At 40.7% G+C, this 20,153-nt stretch overlaps 1 long non-coding RNA gene across 1 annotated transcript; it reads right to left on the bottom strand.

The window, feature by feature from the left end:
- Positions 1–2,367: 2,367 nt before the first annotated feature.
- LOC109155734 lies at positions 2,368–20,068 on the bottom strand. Its single transcript, XR_002049925.1, has 3 exons — positions 19,841–20,068; positions 3,924–3,935; positions 2,368–2,378 (listed from the first exon to the last, which is right to left on the bottom strand). It is a non-coding gene; the product is annotated as an uncharacterized LOC109155734 (long non-coding RNA).
- Positions 20,069–20,153: the final 85 nt, after the last annotated feature.

Here is a 20,153-nt window from a genome sequence, read left to right as displayed (position 1 = left end):
TAGAAAATAGGGGAGACGCTCGAGAGATTATTGAATGTTAGGAGGCAAGCCACTTCTAGAATTCAAGGAGGAAAAATAAGAGCAATTGTGAATGGGGCTGAGGTGGTTGTTATGGAGGTAGACATGGAAAGCGTTGGTCTAGACATGGAAAGAGATGTCAACGCAAACATCACTTTAATTAGTAGACAACATAACATTATGGAAGAAACATATGCTAAAGATGGACTATCAGAAGTTTATGGACATCATCTCAAAAGTGATTAGAGGGGGAGGGGTGTAACACCCCCCCTCCCCAAACAAGACCTATATAAAAGCCTTAACACATGCAGATTAAACAACAAAACTAGCACAGCGGAAGATAAAAACGAAAACTGGATAAAAGAAATCTGAACGGGGTGTTACGCCACGTCTACCAAACACGGTAAACGCTACGGCAAACAATCTGCAAGTGTATACATCTATCCTAAAAACATCAGTCTAAAACTACATGGGCACACAGGCCACAAAACAAGGATGAGGGTACTAAGCTACCAGGCACTAGACATCGCGCTCGTCTAAACATCACCTGAAAGATACAAAGATAAACATTGGGACGACGCCTGGTCAGCGATAAATGCTGGTAATTCACCAATACATGTGAAATATCATACATAGATAGATATAAGATGTAAAACCATTTTCGAAACGGAATATATATATATATATATATATATATATATATATATATATATATATATATATATATATATATATATATATATTTATATAAGTCAAAACCAAGATCAACAGTCAACACAAGACTTATCACTCTCAAAGATAACACGGGAACACATCCCAAACCACAAAGGCTAACCATAACGCGAAGGATAAAGACTCATCCAACGGCAACACATGCCAAAGCAACACATGCCTCCGTGACTACACACGTCACGAGAGAAGAACACACAACGCCGGCTTTACAAGCCCTCGCAACATCACCCATCACGAGTTGGTATGCCTTCCATATGCCCTGTTCCAAATTTATGGCTACCCCCAACCTTATATCTTCTTCCAACCATTACCTCCAGGACCCCTGTACTTCTTAGTCCAACCTTATTCCCCCGGGACCGTCGTCCCCCACCAACGACCACCAACGAGATCACTAATTCATAGTACACAAGGTACCGTACACGGTAACACATGCCCGAATAACACATGTTATCCCCCAATCACGTGAACCTTACACAAAGGCCACAACTCCATAATCACGTCACGGCCACCACGAGGACCGCTGCAATACCTTGGTGACTAGCGTCCCATACCACTAATCGTGCAATCCAGGTAAAGCCACACACGCACCACAACTCAACAAGAGTCAAACAACGGATCACAACGAAGGTATGAAACATACTCAATCAAGGAACGGGTCACAACCCAATAACACCAACGATGAATAACACAAGTTATCATCAACCAAACGGAAGGTACAAACCACACACACGCTAGCATTAAGACAATAAACTAGCATGCTTAACAACGGAGAAACTCAAGATAGTTCCGAGGAACACACAAGACACCTCTTGGTCCAACGAAACACAATGTTGAACACTTAGCACGATTCAAGACACCAAAGTCCTACATGGATACCTACCATATAGTTCTAGACATACGAAACATCAAGAAGACACTCAAATAGTTCCGCAAAAGAACAACGGGAAGCCAAAAGACTAAATACCGAGTCAAACGGATCACGGGGAACAAATCCCGGACAACTCCACTCGTGTACCCGCGGGTGGACCCACGGGTAGTGCCCCACCCGTGGTTCCGCCCGCGGGAACACATTCCCACAGGGCATTGTACCCGCGGGTAGGCCGGCGGGTGGTGCCCCGCCCGCCGTTCCGCCCGCGGGAACATTCCTGTTCCACAACAAATCCCTTCGGGGATTTTCTTCTCCAAACACAAATTCAAGTCCAAAACATGCCAAATCTCACCCAACACAACAAAATGACTTGAATCATGGAAAATGCCAAGCAATGGCACAAAGGAACCCTAAACACAAGCTCTAGATATGCAATATCAATAGACAAATGCATAAACCCTCACATTTCATAGCAAAACACATGTAGAATCCAAGAAATCACATATAGGTAAGCAAAATAGGTTTTGTAGAGCATGGGTTACCTCTTGAAGACCAAAAGACTTCACTTTACACCACAACAAGCTCTCCACAAGGCTTACTTTCCAAACCCACTTCAAGATCAAACCAAAAGATCATAAAGATCCTACCTTTAAGAAAAAGACAACTAAGATGGAACCAAAAACACAAGATGAACTTAGATCTTACCCTCCTAGATGCCCAAATAGGTGAAAGGTTGAATCTTGGAAGCAAATCTTGGAATCTTGACAAGGGTCTCAACTTGGCTTCGAGAATAAGTTACACCTCTTTTCTAGAGAGAAGGTAGAGCTAATTTCTAGGAAATGTATGGAATGAAATGAAGAAGTCTTCTAGGTTAGGTTACAATACTAACTCTTGGTGAAAAGTCAAGAATACCCTTACTAACCCTTAGGAAGTGTAAGGAACAAGGGAACTCCCTTCAAAGCTCAAGGTACAACACAACTTTAAGGTTGACTAGTCAAATACTAGTCCTTGAGTATTAAAAATCAGGATTTTAGGAATTAATTCCTCAAATAAAATAGGATTAATTACTCAATTAATCCATGGATTGAATGTGGATTTTTGGGGTGTCACATCCTCTCCCCCTTCAAAGAAGCTTCGTCCCCGAAGCTTGGGTACGACGAATTAAAAGCAAACGGTGAAAGGAAACGACATTGTGACAAGAAGTTCAAGAATAACTCTTTTGTTCAAAAACTCCAAAAGAACTCACAAGGATTCCAAAGCAAAGAAGTATTCCAAAGCAAGAAAGAAGGCATTTCAAATTCAAAGATTGGCAAGAGGTTAACAAACAGATAGATTGAGCATCAAGAACTCTAGCCTCATCAAAACCACCAACTTCTAGACAACAACCAAGAACTAAACTTCTAACTCCAAACACCAACTATCAAGCTAGCTAAACAACAAGGCACAAACAAAAGCAAGCAAGCACACAAAGCAAACAACAACCTATCACCAAGCTAACAACGGCTAAGAGGGAAACAACAAGGAAAAAGGCAAACGGGATTACCGCAACACAAGCTAAAACTCCTCACTCTCCGACTCCTTGGCCTCTTCAGACTCCTCTTCGTCTTCGTCTCTGCGGCTAGAACTGGCTTCAATCTGGTCCAGCCTCTGATGCACTGCGACGAACTGCGCCTTCATAAACGCAAAGTCTTCGGCGATCATGCTGTTCTGCTGACGAAGCAAGGTGGCAACGCGCTCCTCATGCGCCAAGACGTCATGCTCCCTCTTCGTGCGAGCTTCCTTCCTTCTCTGGCTGTCCTCATTGTCCGAATCACTTTCTTCAGCTTCGGCGGCCTCCGGTGCTCCTACTTCCTCCTCTTGGTCTGCTTCCTCCTCAGCTTCTTCGTCACCGCCCAAACTCTGGACTGCGAGGCTCAACTTCCCGGCATGGATTCCAAGCTCAGCAGCTAGCTCCGCCCGCTCATCAGGTGCTTTCCTTGCAACCTCTTCAAGCGTGATGTACTCACCATCATCCAACCGAAACAGCTTATAACTCCGGAGATTGGTGGTATCCAACACCATCTTTCCCACGGCCTTCGGGAGGCAACCGTCCACACTAACACCTTTCTTAACCAAGATCTAACTCAGCACCATCCCATATGGCAAGCTCTTCCGATTGTGATCCCGGCAAAACACCATGTGTTGCATCATCAAAGCAGGCAGGTTGAACTTAACCATGTTCTTGAGGCAAAAGGCAAAGGTGCACTCCAACTTACCCAACAAACTGCTCTTGTTGTTATTAGGCAACAAACAATCCGACACCAACATAACCAAAATCCTTTGCTCCGCAGACAACCACTTCTTCTCTGGCCTAGAGGCTTGAGTGAAACCACTCGTACGGCCCAACAGATAGCTCAAATAGTCACGGTACCCCATGGTATCGGTACTAATCCAAGAATGACCACTGTACTGAGCCACTCCGGTAGCAGACAAACTCAACAACTGAGCCAACCTCTTTTCAGATAACACAACCTTCACACCTCTCACCTTAGAGGTGATCTCCAACTTATCACCCTCCTTTGTCACAACCATGTGACGATAAAACTCTTTCACCAAACTCGGGTAAGTCTCGGCCCTTATGGCGAGAAATCCATCCAAAAAACCTTGATACCTAAGCATATCCAACAAAGAGCTAGGAAAAGATTCCGAATCAAAAGCTTTACCTTCAAGGACGAGGTAATGGGTATCCACCCATTCCGCTTTTCTTGCCAAACTTGACCTTCTAGGCATGATTGAAGATGATCCAGAGCTCAACAAAAAGGACCCAAGGCTTCTCCTCTTTCTCTTCTCTCTCTCTCTCTCTCGCTCGGCTTCTCACTCTCGGCGGCACAGCTCCGGCGGCGGCGACACGACGGCTTCCGGCGAACAGCGACGGCGAACGGCGGCGAAGGGCGGTGGCTCGACGACGGGTAGGTGGGGGTGGTGGGTTGCAGGTGAAGCTACGGGGGGTGGCGTGCTCGGCTACACACGGGTGGGAAAGAAGAAGAGGGAAGAAGGTTTGAGAAATTTAGGGATTTGGGAGAAATTGGGGAAAAGATGATTTAATTTGGGGATTTTGGGTAAGGTGGGAATTTGTGGTTTAAATGGAATTAAAATTGGTTAAGTTTCAAAAAAGACAATTGGCTTAAGTGGTTTAGAGGTTAGGTTGACAAAGATTAGGCTCGGGTTTAAAACTCAAAGGTTACGATTAAGTATTAGGCTTGGCTTTTAAGCTACACAAGGGAAGATTTTTGGTATGAATTTTGCTATTTCCCAATTCAAAGAATACTTGAAAAATTTAGGAAGCTCATAAGGAATTGTTGTAAGAACAACCAAGCATAAAGATTGTAGAATTGACCCAAAATCACAAAACAGGACAAGAATGGATTGCTAATTTCTCAACGAAGCTTATATACCAACTAAAGGAATCACTTAGCAAGAAGAGTCTACACTAAGCCTCAAAAGAATTGCTATCAAAGAAAGGCATACCAAAGATTGCCAAGCAAAAGACAACTACGAAACACAAGGTAACACTCATGACACAACGAACAAGATGATTTTGGAAAAGAAACAAGGATAGGCTAGAAGAAGGGGTTACCTGCCACTTCATCCTCCATCAAGCCCTCCGACTCAGCCTGAGAACGCGCCATCACAAAAACTCTTCCAGGTGGCCTAGCTCCAATAGCTCCGTGATCTGAACCCCCTCCCGGTGCTCCTCCGGCTCTCGGGGGTGGCGGCAACGCTCTCTGACCGGCAAGCTGGGGACACTCCGCGACTTTGTGACCACGATCCCCGCATCGGAAACATCTAAACGCCTGGCCAAAACAATCTTGGCCTGCGTGCACCTTCCCACATCTTCGACAAACAACCGACTTAGCTTGATCCCTATGCTCCACTCTGATAGGTCCTTGAGAAGAAGACGACACGGCCTTGACTTGAAAACTTGATCGGGGCTTCTTGAAGGTGGAAGAACCTCCGCTCTCAACCCTCTTCCTAGCTAGCTCAAACGATCCTTTCTGAAGCTGCTGAACACGATACAGATCCGCGGCACTCAGGTACGCATCCTTAAGGGAGCTGGGCCTACTCACCGTCAACGCTTTTCGTGCCTCATAATTCAGACCGGCAATGAAACGCTCAACCTTAGCAAGCTCCGTAGGCACAAGCATCCTCGCGAAGCGCGCCAACTCTAAGAACTTCTTGTGGTATTCGACCACAGATAAGGATCCTTGCTGCAGATGGAGGAACTCATCAAACATGGCGGCTCGCACATGCGCTGGGTAGAACCTCTCGCGCATTCTGTCCTTGAGTGCGGTCCAATCAAACCCAGGCTCTTCATGAAAGGTCGGACCTTCGTGGACCCACCACAGATCAGCTTCTTGGCAGAAGTAGAACGTTGCCAGTTCTACTCTTCTCTCTTCAGGGAAACCCACAACGATGAAGATCTTATCAAACACCCGTAGCCACTCTTCCAAGACTACCGGATCTTCTTCTCCGGCGAAGGTTTGCGGCCGATGCCCTGACACCAAACGACCTACATCGCGATGCCCAGCAGGGGGAGGAGGCGGCACAGCTTGATTGTTGTTCAGCAAGGCTTCACTGAGCGTCTGCATCGTCTGCGTCAGCTGATGGAGATTCTGAGCGAGCTGCTCGTTGGTCGGGGTCTCCGGGGTGCGAGCGCGGGGACGAGGAGGCATCGCAAACTTCTACCACAATAACTAGGTTACAAAAAGAGAGCAAACAAGCAAGATAGAAAGCAACACACAGCTCACCGCGCAACCTAGAGTCCTAAGCCTAATCACTTAGCTTCTTAAGGTCGCATAGAGGTCTCATAACACACTTAACCACTTAGAAAGTCTAGACTGAACTCTTCCTAGGCTCTAAACCATGGCTCTGATACCAACTGTAACACCCCCCCCAAACAAGACCAATATAAAAGCCTTAACACATGCAGATTAAACAACAAAACTAGCACAACGGAAGATAAAAATGAAAACTGGATAAAAGAAATCCGAACGGGGTGTTACGCCACGTCTACCAAATACGGTAAACGCTACGGCAAACAATATGCAAGTGTATACATCTATCCCAAAAGCATCAGTCTAAAGCTACATGGGCACACATGCGACAAAACAAGGATGAGGGTACTAAGCTACCAGGCACTAGACATCGCGCTCGTCTAAACATCACCTGAAAGATACAAAGATAAACATTGGGACGACGCCCGGTCAGCGATAAATGCTGGTAACCCACCAATACATGTGAAATATCATACATAGATAGATATAAGGTGTAAAACCATTTTTGAAACGGATTATATATATATATATATATATATATATATATATATATATATATATATATATATATATATATATATATATAAGTCAAAACCAAGATCAACAGTCAACACAAGACTCATCACTCTGAAAGATAACACGGGAACACATTCCAAACCACAAAGGCTAACTATAACGCGAAGGATAAAGACTCACCCAATGGAAACACATGCCTCCGTGACTACACACGTCACAAGAGAAGAACACACAACGCCGGCTTTACAAGCCCTCGCAACATCACCCATCACGAGTTGGTATGCCTTCCTTATCGCCATGTTCCAACCTTATGGCTACCCCCAACCTTATATCTTCTTCCAACCATTACCTCCAGGACCCCTGTACTTCTTAGTCCAACCTTATTCCCCCGGGACCGTCGTCCCCCACCAACGACCACCAACGAGACCACCAATTCATAGTACACAAGGTACCGTACACGGCAACACATGCCCGGATAACACATGTTATCCCCCAATCACGTGAACCTTACACAAAGGCCACAACTCCATAATCACGTCACGGCCACCACGGGGACCGCTGCAATACCTTGGTGACTAGCGTCCCATACCACTAATCGTGCAATCCAGGTAAAGCCACACACGCACCACAACTCAACAAGAGTCAAAATACGGATCACAACAAAGGTATGAAACATACTCAATCAAGGAACGGGTCACAACCCAACAACAACAACGATGAATAACACAAGTTATCATCAACCAAACGGAAGGTACAAACGACACACGCTAGCATTAAGACAATAAACTAGCATGCTTAACAACGGAGAAACTCAAGATAGTTCCGAGGAACACACAAGACACCTCTTGGTCCAACGAAACACAATGTTGAACACTTAGCACGATTCAAGACACCAAAGTCCTACATGGATACCTACCATATAGTTCTAGACATACGAAAAATCAAGAAGGCACTCAAATAGTTCCGCAAAAGAACAACGGGAAGCCAAAAGACCAAATACCGAGTCAAACAGATCACGGGGAACAAATCCTAGACAACTCCACTCGTGTACCCGCGGGTGGACCCACGGGTAGTGCCCCACCCGTGGTTCCGCCCGCGGGAACACATTCCCACAGGGCATTGTACCCGCGGGTAGGCCGGCGGGTGGTGCCCCGCCCGCCGTTCCGCCCGCGGGAACATTCCTGTTCCACAACAAATCCCTTCGGGGATTTTCTTCTCCAAACACAAATTCAAGTCCAAAACATGCCAAATCTCACCCAACACAACAAAATGACTTGAATCATGGAAAATGCCAAGCAATGGCACAAAGGAACCCTAAACACAAGCTCTAGATATGCAATATCACAAGACAAATGCATAAACCCTCACATTTCATAGCAAAACACATGTAGAATCCAAGAAGTCACATATAGGTAAGCAAAATAGGTTTTGTAGAGCATGGGTTACCTCTTGAAGACCAAAAGACTTCACTTTACACCACAACAAGCTCTCCACAAGGCTTACTTTCCAAACCCACTTCAAGATCAAACCAAAAGATCATAAAGATCCTACATTTAAGAAAAAGACTACTAAGATGGAACCAAAAACACAAGATGAACTTAGATCTTACCCTCCTAGATGCCCAAATAGGTGAAAGGTTGAATCTTGGAATCTTGACAACGGTATCAACTTGGCTTGGAGAATAAGCTACACCTCTTTTCTAGAGAGAAGGTAGAGCTAATTTCTAGGAAATGTATGGAATGAAATGAAGAAGTCTTCTAGGTTAGGTTACAATACTAACTCTTGGTGAAAAGTCAAGAATACCCTTACTAACCCTTAGGAAGTGTAAGGAACAAGGGAACTCCCCTCAAAGCTCAAGGTACAACACATCTTTAAGGTTGACTAGTCAAATATTAGTCCTTGAGTATTAAAAATCAGGATTTTAGGAATTAATTCCTCATATAAAATAGGTTACTCAATTAATCCATGGATTGAATGCGGATTTTTGGGGTGTCACAGGGGTGGGGGTGGGACTAGAGCTCTTGAAACCCTCACCATCACAAAGGCTAGGATCACGGAAATCATCACCAAAAAGGTGAAGGCCAACTGGGATTTGGTTCTTTTCAAGCATTTGAAAGAGGTGATAGGGAAGTTCAACACTCAGTCTAGCGAATTCCAAATGAAGCCTACCTTTGGAATTCTGTTAAGTCATATCTTAGCTTTGAAAGGCCTTCAATTAAAAGCACAAGAAGATCCTTTAATAATCCCAATACATGCTCACGGCTAATACTTAACTCATAGCAACCTTAGAAAAAGAAGAATAACAAAGAAGTTGAGGTTGTTGTGGCTTCTAAACATCTAAACAAACAAATGACAATGGCACACCAAATACTCCTTTTTATGTAATTACATCTACTACTAAAGGAGGAGAAAACGACTTAGAACCAAATTTGAAGAAGTTTCTAAAGAAGTCCAACAAATATAAGGGTGGTGAGCAAAAGAAAGAATATGATGGAGATAAGCTTGTATCCACTAACAAGGAAGGATTGAAACGTGGCCAAGGCCAGAGGAAGTAGAAAAATAAGGTTAGCAAACAACTAGCAAGAGAGACCTATACCAAATTACCAACTAGACTAAGTGGAGGAAGAAAACTCACCCTAAATTTGACAAAGAGGAGGAAGACTTGTGAGGAGAAGGATGTTGATATAGTAGATTCTCTCCTACAGCCAATCCTTCCATCTACCATTGCAATGCTTATTGTAGTAGGTCCAATTCAAAGTGTTGCACCAGTGGATCTACAAGTTGTGCCAACAGTAGAAGAAATATCACTAGCAGTATTGATGTGAGCCTAATTGTACATGTTTCTAGTATTGGTTTGAATCTATTTGTGGGGTTTAAGTTCATGAAAATGTTACTTTAAATGAACATTCCCTTGTTTTCTCATTAAGACATGATTTTACACTTGATTTGAATGTTTTACGGTGTTTGTTAGTATTTTAGAACCATTGTAAATCAATTGCAAAAGCAAGGGAAGTTTTAGGACGAGTTTGGAGCCAAAACAAAGTCAAGGTGAAGCTAAGGAGGTGGCTAAAATACTTCAAAGAGAGTCAAAGAGTGGTACTTTCAATGAATTTGATCGCAAGAACAAAACAAGGGAAAAGTGGAGCAAAAGACCAAAGAGTTGTAATTCCCGCTGAATTTGGCGACACCTTAGTATTTTGATCATATCTCACTCTAGGAATGTCTGATTCAGGTGATTATTGCGCCATTGGAAAGAAGACTCAAAGGTCTAAAACCTACGACTTAGAAAAAAACTCGACGCGTCGAAAATTTCCAGTGAAGTTTCATCACTTTCTGAAAGAGTAAGAAGTAAAAATTCTCACACAGATTGGCGACAGTTTGGTTTTAGACCTTATCTCAGCCTAGGAATATCCAAATGAAGTGATTCTTGTGCCATTGGAAAGAATACTCAAAGGGATACAACTTTTATGAAGACATCAAAGCCTATATCAGAAGGGAAAAGGGTTAAAATAAGCCTGAAAACCGGACCTACGTCACTGGGCGAGATTTTGGAAAGTTGTGTGAAAATTTCCTAATCTATTCCTATTGAGCTTCAACTATAAAAGCCCACTTTCCCTCAACCCTAGAGCATTCATGCTGAGTTTTGGAGATAAGAAAAAAGAGAATTAAGAGCTGCAAGTTGTCTTGGGAAGCAAGAAGAAAGCTAGGGAGATTTGGGAAAATCACTTGGTTCATTCTTGTACTCTTTTTGATTACTTGCAAATTCTTTATTATTTCCATGTATTGCATATTAGCCATGTGTGGCTAAATTTTCTTAGAGACTCTTGGGTAAAAAGTGTTTATGAACCTATGTGCCTATGCTCTCAGATTCTTTAATATATTAATATTTGAGTTTTATACTTGTGTTGCAATTGTGATTTATGTATGCTTGTAATTAGTGGCCATAGTTACTTGTTTCATATCTTTTATTATTATTATTATTATTATTATTATTATTATTATTATTATTATTATTATTATTATTATTATTATTATTATTATTATTATTATTATTATTATTATTTTTCTTTTTTTTTTTATTTTGTGTCATAACGGGAGTTAGGCATAATTTAGGGCACACACAATTGCACTTAACTGTTGCACTTAACTGTTGCACATTGGGGGATGGCATATTGGTTAAGGAATTAATTCTTGATTATTGCACATCGGGAGATGGTAATAGTTAGGAGTTTACTTTGAATGCTTGTTCTTACATTGTCGAGCGGGGGTGAATAGTCACTTGATTTAAGTTAGAGATTACATGAGTAACTCTTTCCCTTGTTGCATTCTCACACTTGTTTAAACCCAGATTTAATATTGCACATCAGATTGGCACTAGGTGATTAAATACTTGAATCCTAGGAATCTCATCATCTTCTTATTGTTTTCACAAACTTGCAAACTTTGTTTTCCTTTAATTATTTTAATCAACCATCCATGTCTTTCGTTAGGATTAGTTTCATAAGAATAAATTAATAGCTAGTGCTTAATACGCCTACTTCCCTGTGGATCTATAACCCGATACTCCGAATAATTATTTGTTTGCCAAATATACTGCATTCAAGTACCAACATCAAATGTTGCCCTACCAAATCTATCACTACTAGGGGATACATCATATGTGGTTGGTAAGATCACAATTATAGCTATATTGGCTAATGAATGACAATCAACAGATCCTTCATTTGTCCTTGAGGCCATAATCGCATCAATTATTGAGAAAGCCATAAAAGGTGTGAGTGCAATAGACACTACACTAGAGGCACTTGCAAATCGAACTAGGTTTGATTTGGACGCAGAGTATGTTCCTGGCCTAGCTCTTGCTACCCTCGCAAGTGAGGGAGAAACTCGTGGAGATTGAGAAGAGTTCATTGAAGAAGAATTCATACCTATAACCTTCGAGCGAAGATCTTGAGCTATTAGATGTAGTAAAATATCTAATAAAAGTCTCCTACAGTGGGTTAAGTGATTAGGAGTCGGCAAAATAGGCCATTGAGCCTAGAAAAGGATATAGTGTGTGGACTCCCATAAACAACACTATTGCCTTGCCAACTTCTATTAACTAAGGAAGGTTTAATAGATCCTCTATCAGTAGAAGTTGTGGAGGAAACAACAGTGTTTTCATCATCATCAATAAAACCTAAGGAGGTGGTTGCGTTATCAGAAAAATATTTAGCTTCAAACACTTTCATAGATCAAGTTTTCTCAGTCTCTTTTGACAACTGATGTTCTTGCTTCAAAGGATCAAGATGCACCTTTCCGGGAGATTGAAGAAGAATATGCAGAAGATCTTACCTATGAATTTAAGGTAAAATCTAAGGAAACTATCAAGGAAATACTTTAGCATACCATTGTAAAAGGCTTCATAGAAGAGCTTGATAATGAGGCAATGAGCTATCAACAAGTCTATTGGTAGACCATCATATGCCAAATAAGGGAGATGTAGTAGACCCTTGATTAGCAAATGCTATGGAGGAAGTAATTGATCTTGCACCGGTCATAAATCTTGTGGAGGTGACATCAACTCCAACTGATCCATTAGTAAACTTCTCCACAGAGGATCAATTGTCAACTCTTGAGACTCCAACTATGACACCCCGAAATCCAAATTCAATTAATGGATTAATTAAGTAATTAATCCTATTTCAATTTGTAATTTAATTCCTTAAATTCCTGAAATTTATTAGTTGGGGACTAGTAATTGACTAGTCAACCCAAAAGTCAAAGTTGTACCTTGAGCTTTGTAAGGAGTTCCCTTGTTCCTTACACTTCCTTATGTTAGTAAGGATATTCTTGACCTTTCACTTGGTGTTAGTATTGTAACCTAACCTAGTAGACCACCTTCATTCTTTCCTTACACTTTCTAAAAATCTAGCTCCACCTTCTCTCTAAAAAGGTGAGTAGCTTTTCTTCCAAGCCAAGTTGGAGCCTTGCCAAAACTTCAAGAGTTGCTTCCAAGATTCAACCTTTCATATATTTGGGCATCTAGGGTGGTAATATCTGAGTTCATCTTGTGTTTTTAGGTTTATCTAAGGTGCCTTTTCTTAAAGATAGGATCTTTATGATCTTTTGGTATGTTCTTGAAGTGGGTTTGGAAGGTGAGCCTAGTGAGGAGCTTGTTGAGGTGTAAAGTGAAGTCTTTAGTCTACAAGAGGTAACCCATGCTCTACAAAATCTATTTTGCTTGCCTATATGAATATTTCTTGGATTCTACATGTGTTTTGCTATGAAATGTGAGTGTAGATGCATGATCTTGTGAAAATGCATATCTAGAGCTTGTGTTTAGGGTTCTTGTATGCCATTGCTTGGCTATTCCTTTGATTCAAGTCACTTTGTTGTATTTGGTGAGATTTGGCATGTTTTGGACTTGAATTTGAGTTTGGAGATGAAAATCCTCGAAGGGATTGTTTTGGTACAGGTGTGTACCCGCGGGCGGAACGGCGGGTAAGGGTCCAACCCGCTGCCCACCCGCGAGGTACAAAGGAAATGGAGGCCTGTACCCGCGGGCGGAACCGCGGGTACATGTTTTGATGATGGCGGGGATTTGTTCCTCGTGATTCTTTTGACTCGGTATTTGATCTTTTGACTTCCCGTTGTTCTTTTGTGGAACTATTTGAGTGTCTTCTTGATGTTTCGTATGTCTAGAACTATATGGTAGGAATTCATGTAGGTTTTGGTGTCTTAAATCGTGCTAAGTGTTCAACTTTGTATTTCGTTGAACCGTGATGAGTCTTGTGTGTTCTTCGGAACTACATTTGGTTTACCCGTTTGATGAGCATGCTAGTTCGGTGTTTAAATGCTAGCGTGTGTGTTGTTTGTACCTTCTTATTGGTTGATGATAACTTGTGTTATTCATCATTGTTGTTGTTGGGCTGTGACCCATCGCTTGATTGAGTATGGTTTCATATCTTCGTTGTGATCCGTTGATTGATTCCCGTTCAGGTGTGATGTCTGTGTGTGGCTTTACCTGGATTGCACGATTAGTGGTATGGGACACTAGTCACCAAGGTATTGCAGTGGTCCTCGTGGTGGCCATGACGTGATTATGGAGTTGTGACCTTTGTGTAAGGTTCACGTATTTCTTGGGAGGCATGTGTTGCCATGTGTGATCGGTACCCTCGTGTACTATGAAATTGGTGGTTTTGTTGGAGGGACTGTTGGAGGGGGAACGACGGTTCCCGGAGGAATAAGGTTGGACTTGGTGTACAGGGGTCCTGGAGGTAAAGGTTGGAACTAGATATAAGGTTCGGGGTAGCCATAAGGTTGGAACAGGGCATAAGGAAGGCATATCAACTCGTGATGAGTGATGTCACGAGGGCTTGTGTAGCCGTGGTTGTGTGTTCTCTTCTTGTGACGTGTGTAGTCACATAGGCATGTGTTTCCGTGTGTCGTGTCCTTACTTCCTTTGCGTTGTGCATGTCGGGTTTTGATCTATTGTGTGATGATAGATTATGCCTTGAGCTGTTCTTGTGGGTCGTGTTGTTCTTTGTAGTATTGGGATGTGTTCCCGTGTTCTTGTTGAGAGTGTTTGAGTCTTGTGTTGACTATTACTCTTGGTTTTTGACTTATATACTTATGTATTTCGTTCCGAAAATGGCTTTACAACTTATATCTTATCTATGTATGATATTTCACATGTATTTGTGGGTTACCAGCATTATTCGCTGACCGGGCGTCGTCCCATGTTTTATTGTGTTCTTTCAGGTGATGTCTAGACGAGTGCGCGGTCTAGTGCTTGCTAGTATAGCTTCTCCCTTTCATTTTGTGGCCTGTGTGCCAGCTTAGATATAGAACTTTGAGATAATGGGTTTAGATGTAAACATTGCAGATGTTGCCTGTGCGTTTATCCTTTTGGTAAACGTGGCGTAGCACCCCGTATTCCAGATTATATCTATCTATCTATCTTTCAGTCTTCCGCTGTGATTGTTGTTTGGTTTAGTTATCTGCATGTTTAAGGATTTTAAATAGCATATTTTTAGGGGGTGTTACACCAAGGATAGATGAACTGTAGTCGATAGGAATGCGTGTCTAATAGAAAATCCACAAACCACTTCTATTGAACTTACTTGCTTACCAGGAGCTTAAGTGCACATAGTCCACTTGGATCATCTTCCAATACCTTCGATAGATGTGCCTTCAAGCTCACATTCTCTATCAGCAGACGAATTACACTTTCACATTAATGATATTATGTGTGCCATTAACTTCAGCCACTCTACTCTTCTAGATTAAGGACAATAAGTAATGGAGACACTCTTGAAAGACATCGCACATAGGGAGAATTCATCAATAAAATGTATGACACACTAAAGAAGTTTCATGATGTGGTCATACCTTCTATCTTCACTTACACATCAACTTCTTTAGCAGATGTCAAGGTTGAACTGTCCATACTAATGGGAGACATAAGGAAGCACCTTCATAAGTCATCAACTCTAAGGAAATCTATGCCCAGTTTGGGAAATAAGAGGTTTGAAGCCTTAGAAGTTGATATGTGTGGTTTATTAAGAGGGATATTGAAGCAGCTTGAGGCTTAGAAGACTAAGTATACTAGTAATCATGAAATAACCAAGTTGCTTGCAAGGCAAGACACAATGGAAAAGGAAATTCCCAACTTCAAGCAAGCTAAACTCTCTTTGATAGCGAAAAATGACTAAGTTTCACAATTGACAATCGGCTCAATCGCTATGAAAAAACAAAGGAAAATTTTGTTAGCATGAACATGAAACTCAACGTTCTTGTCAGTGATAACAATAAATGATAATGCCAAAAAGGGGGAAAGTGGGATGCAGGTAAAGAAAAAACTTGATGAGAGTAGTAATAAACACATATGATACTCGATTTGCAACTATACAAATTCGATTAGGCAATTGCACCTATTATTTTGAGTATGGAGGTTTGAATAACGAGTGTTGTATCCCACAGGGACTATAAGTATTAATACTATTTGTTGTTCTATTATGTAGCCCAAAGAAATTGTGGAAAAGAGTTAAGAGAAAGTGAAAGTAAATGAATAAAGCAATAAATAAAAACAGGCAAATATGAGTGAATCAACTAATGAGAAAATGGGTATTGAATCTATGGATCCTGTTGAATTTGGAAGATGGAATGGCCTGGCGGGTGGAGAATAATACCACCCGCCAGTTAGGCGGAAGCAATATGAAGAATCAAGACTAGGAAATGAATATAAGACTGAAATTATATTAGTCTTCCTTGTTTCTAATACAGAAACACAGTACATATATATACATAAAGACATAACCGTAAATAACTACCCATAACTTACACCTATTCATAAACAGACACAACCCTATAGATAAAACTAACTCTTTATTTTCAACACTCCCCCTCAAGCTTGAACATCTGGAAGTTTCAAGCTTGGATTAAAACATACACTCTACCTTACTTTAAATTACAAATGAAGATTAAAAGCAGCTAGAGAATAACAGTGCTGGATGGCTTCGGAGGAACAATGCTATAAACAACCCTTGGGAATGAAGGCACCAGGGACGAAGCTTGTCACAAACTGACACGAACACCCTCACAGCAACATAAGCACTCTAGGATTTGCCAACAACAATCTTCATCACGAACGACAGAGCAAACCAATCTGAGCAGCAAATGGGAGGTAGTAGAGCCCACATGATTGTTGTATGAATACCGAGAAAACCTCATGATTGTTGTTTATATCTCTTATAGGATAAGTGAATAACAAAAGAAGCTTTCGGAAATAAACAAGGTACCAAACATGAAAACCCTAGGGACTAAGTATGGCATACCGAATATAAAGAAACAAATACGGTTATACCAAAAACACCCCGGAAAGAGGTTTGACAACAAACCCAAAAAGCCTTCAAACTTTCACCAAAAGGTCCAAGGGCAAACAACAATCTGGAATTTTCACCGGAGAATACATCACAAGGAAAAATACACCACAGCAAAATCCACGCAGATGGGGTTGCGGGGTACGGGCAGAGGTTTCTGGAGAATTTCGCCGAAAAATCACGTCGGAGGTGGGCTCCCGCGTCGGCGCGATTCCGAGAGTGACTGTGGTTGTAGATTTTGAAGCAAACCACCATAGATACGTCGGAATTCAAGAGGCAGTCTCAGGGCTACTATTTATGCCAGAAAATGTAAGGAAAATGCCCTAGGAAAGTGGCTCTGATACCATGTTGAATTTGGAAGATGGAATGCTCTGGCGGGTGGAGAATAATACCACCCGCCAGTTAGGCGGAAGCAATATGAAGAATCAAGACTAGGAAATGAATATAAGACTGAAATTATATTAGTCTTCCTTGTTTCTAATACAGAAACACAATACATATATATACACAAAGACATAACCGTAAATAACTACCCATAACTTACACCTATTCATAAACAGACACAACCCTATAGATAACCATAAATAACTACCCATAACTTACACCTATTCATAAACAGACACAACCCTATAGATAAAACTAACTCTTTATTTTCAACAGATCCCTTAGGATATCATTGACCATAAAAGATACATGCTAATAACAATTGATTATGCTTAAGACCACGAGACATCCTCTTACTTGCTAATATCTTTCTTAAGAGCGTTAACAACTAATCTTGAGTTGATTAATTAGAATCTCTTCTAAATCAAAATATCTCCTAAGGATTGCAAACACAGAGGATTGATGTCATCCTACCTCTAGGGTTGCATTCCACTCCTTCCAATTGTGTTAGATCTACATTAACTAAGAATATTTCTATTGTAAAGTTCATGCCCCAATCAAGTATCCAATAAGCTAAGCCGACACTTATTGATTCAAGAACAATAAAGAAACACAATTGAACCAAAGGACAAACATATATAAATTAGCAAGAAACAATAAAGAGCATGGTCTCAATCTAGGGTTCACCATAAATCCAAGTATTACAACGTTTAGCCTATAAACATGGAGGCAAACATGAACAGAAATAAAAAACATAGGAAAACACCTTTAATCGGTGAAGAAATATTGATTACAAGCTTCCCCAAGATAAAAAGATATCTTCCCAAGAGTGGTTGAAGCCCCTAAGAGTGTCTTCGAACGGTTCTTGAAGCCTCGGGTCAAAAAGTTCCTCAAAATATCTCAAATTGGCGATAAATACATCTTTCCAGTTGGGACACAACCATGTCCTCGGGCGTGTTCCTTTTTTCCTAAAAGTGTCGCCCAGGTGACACGTCCGTGTCATATGGAAAGTCGAACTTCACCCTAAATTTTGGCCTTGTTCCACTCTGATTCTTGGAAAACTCAAAACATGAAAGTTGTAGTTCATTATCTTATCTTTTCATAGACACCTAGATAACCTTGATTGAACTTCATATGAGTGAGATATGACTAAAACATTTTTGAGGTGTCACATGACAGTGTCCTTGGGGCACATCAAGTTCTTTTGATTTTCTGGCGTTAGGTGTCTCGAATCTCTGAAAATGCTCAACATGAAAGTCGTAGATGACTTCTTTAGCTTTCCATTGGCACCTCTATCACCTCCATTGGACTTTTATGATAGAGTCATGGCCAAATTACTCTAGCATGTCATGAATTGTCATGTTTACCATTCTTGCTTAACAATACTTGAAAACCAAATGATAAAGAACTAAGTACCAAATTCACTCAATCTAAACAAGAAATAGATCAAATTGATATGAATTAACTAATGGAAATAAGTTCATTTGAACACTTATCAAATACCCCACACTTAAATCTTTGCTTGTACTCAAGCAAAACCCAAAATGAGTAATAACTTCAACCACAATACTAAAATAGATAAAGAAAGAAAAAAAAAAAAAAGACAAACCAGTTTGGTAAGATGAACGATTGCACTTAGCACGTGCAACAAGCCCTTTAAACTCCTAGATTGCCCTAGTTGACGAGTATGGTCTAGTAAGGGTTTGTAGAGGATATACCCACAAAATGAAAAGTTCAAGTAAAGACAGCAATTCCATAATGAATGCAACAAGCAATCCCCAAATTGTCATGGGTTGAAATTATCTTCAAAACTAGCATTGTGCATCGTACGGGTTCGGGTTTTAGAACCGCCCACCTGTTCAATTTTTGGATTGTAATTTTTAAATTCTATCTGATTATTTTTAGAAGGTAATCCATTTAGATTTTGATATGTCGAGTTCAGTCATTTTAATATCGGATTTAAATTTAAAGAAAAAAACTAAAACTATAAACTTAATTTAAAATTTACATATTTAGTAATCTAAATGTTACAACTTACAAGTTACAACTTACAATTTACAAATTTTCATGATTAAAATACCAAATGTGTCTAAATTACAACTTAAAAGTTACACGTTACAAGTCAAGATTAGCATTCAAATTTAAAGTTACAAGTTTCAAGTCAGTCCAACTGTCAAAGTTACAACTTAAACGTTAAAAGTTACTAGTTATTATTATTATTATTATTATTATTATTAGCCGGGGATTCGGGGACGGGGTCGGGGCAGGGAATGCTTTCCCCGTCCCCGGTTCCCAGAAATAAATCTTCGAACTTGTCCCCGTCGAGGCGGGGGTTCGTTTTCCCCGTCGGCGGCGCGTTATATATATATATATATATATATATATATATATATATATATATATATATATATATATATATATATATATATATAATAATAATAATAATAATAATAATAATAATATTATTATTATTATTATTATTATTATTATTATTATTATTATTATTAGCCGGGGGTTCGGGGACGGGGTCGGGGCAGGGAATGCTTTCCCCGTCCCCGGTTCCCTGAAATAAATCCTCGAACCTGTCCCCGTCGAGGCGGGGGTTCGTTTTCCCCGTCGGCGACGCGTTCAATTGCCATTCCTACTAATGAGCAATATACCAACTCAAAGCCATTTCAGACAAATGGTGGAAGTATCATCATAGCCATTGACAACAACTGGAATTAGTATTTATTGCACTATTAATGAGTAAAAACAAAATGCGAATAAGGGAGAGTGATATGCCAGATGTCTAGATTAGATTACTATAAGACCCATGGATTATTAATTCAATTAATCAAGGCAAAAGGCTTAAAGCTTAATGATCTGATACACTTATACCTGATGTCCGATAGGCTGATAGAAAAGAATCAATGGTAGTAACAATTTAATTGTTGCCAAGCCATTGTCCTACAATGT

The sequence above is a fragment of the Ipomoea nil genome, unplaced genomic scaffold, assembly GCF_001879475.1.
Source record: "Ipomoea nil cultivar Tokyo-kokei standard unplaced genomic scaffold, Asagao_1.1 scaffold0117, whole genome shotgun sequence".
NCBI classification, from domain to species: domain Eukaryota; kingdom Viridiplantae; phylum Streptophyta; class Magnoliopsida; order Solanales; family Convolvulaceae; genus Ipomoea; species Ipomoea nil.
Note: the sequence above shows the minus strand (reverse complement) of the source record. Positions and strands in the feature narration are given on the sequence as shown.